The following is a 1732-nucleotide window of genomic DNA, read 5'->3' on the forward strand; positions in this document are numbered from 1 at the left end:
GGCGAGACACATTCACAAGCTTCCAAGCTATACTCCATTACGGGTACATGAAGCTCAAGATGCCGGGGCCCAACGAAATCATCACTCTAGCCAGTGATCCAGACATAGCACTCCGTGCTGAAAATAAAACCGTCGCACTAGCCCTAGAGGCATTATCAGAAGCCCTCACAGCCGAAGAGTTAACTGCGTTGCTCTCCGCAGTAGACAGGGACGATGTGATACTCGACAAACGACCCAAGTCTACCTCTTTTAAACCAGCAGACGAAATAGTCAAATTCCAGGTCCAGTCAACGGATCCTAGAAAAACAACATTAATTGGGGCACAGCTAAACCCCACAATAGACGCTGCACTACGAGAGTTCTTGCACGAGAATTGGAACATCTTTGCCTGGCATCCTTCAGACATGCCAGGTATCCCATGCAGGCTGGCCAAACACAGCCTAAACATTCTAAAGGGATACAAGCCGGTCAAACAGACTCTTCGGCAATTTTCAGAACCCAAGCGACAAGCCATGGGAGAAGAGCTAGCCAAGCTACTCGAAGCCGGATTCATCAGAGAGATAAAACAACCGGACTGGCTAGCAAACCTGGTGATGGTACCAAAGAAGGACAAATCTTGGCGCCTATGCGTCGATTTCAAAGAACTTAATAAGGCTTGCCCTAAGGATCCCTTCCCCCTCCCTCGCATCGATAAAATTATCAACGCTACTGCAAGACACGATTCATTGTGTTTCCTCGACGCATACTCCGGATACCATCAAATCAAGATGGCAGAGTCTGATCAAGCCGCAACGACATTTATCACTCCATACGGTCCCTTCTATTTTAACACCATGCCTTTTGGGCTAAAAAATGCCGGTGCAACCTATCAACGCATGATTCAGACATGCCTGGAAACACAAATCAGCAAAACAGTTGAGGCTTACGTAGACGATGTGTTCATTAAAACTAGACATGTCGAATCATTAATAGACGACTTGAGGCTCACGTTCGACAATCTCCGAACATACGACATCAAGCTCAACCTGAAAAAACGCGTTTTCGGCGTACCAGCCGGGAAACTCTTGGGCTTTATTGTCTCCAACAGAGGAATCGAAGCAAAACCGGCAAAAATCTGAGCTCTGTCACAGTTGGCTACCCCAACAGACCTCAAGCAAATCCATAAACTAACTGGATGCATGGCCGCCCTAAGCCACCTTATCTCTTGATTAGGAGAAAAGGTGCTACCTCTTTACCGCCTTCTTCGATGCACCAAACACTTCGAGTGGACGGATGCGGCTACGGCTAGGTTGGTGGAAATAAAAGCCCTCTTGGCCACCAATCCAATTCTGGCAGCGCCAAATGTCGGCAAACCCATGCTACTATACATAGCCGCAACACACCGGGTTGTAAGCGCAGCGCTCGTCATCGAACGAGAGACAGATGGACATAAATTCCCATTACAAAAGCCGGTATACTACGTATCCACTGTCCTCACTCCATGCAAGTCACGGTACCCACATTATTAAAAGATAGCATACACAGTCTTCATGGCATCCCGAAAACTATGACACTACTTTCAAGAGTGTTCAATCACAGTGGCCTCCGAAGTACCACTCAATGACATAATAAACAACCGCGACGCCATGGGCCAGATTGCAAAATGGGCTATCGAGATCCTCCCGTTCGACCTAACATACAAACCACGATGGGCCATTAAGTCGCACGTACTGGCTGACTTCGTCACCGAATG

Source organism: Triticum dicoccoides, chromosome 6B, assembly GCF_002162155.2.
Source record: "Triticum dicoccoides isolate Atlit2015 ecotype Zavitan chromosome 6B, WEW_v2.0, whole genome shotgun sequence".
Taxonomy (NCBI): domain Eukaryota; kingdom Viridiplantae; phylum Streptophyta; class Magnoliopsida; order Poales; family Poaceae; genus Triticum; species Triticum dicoccoides.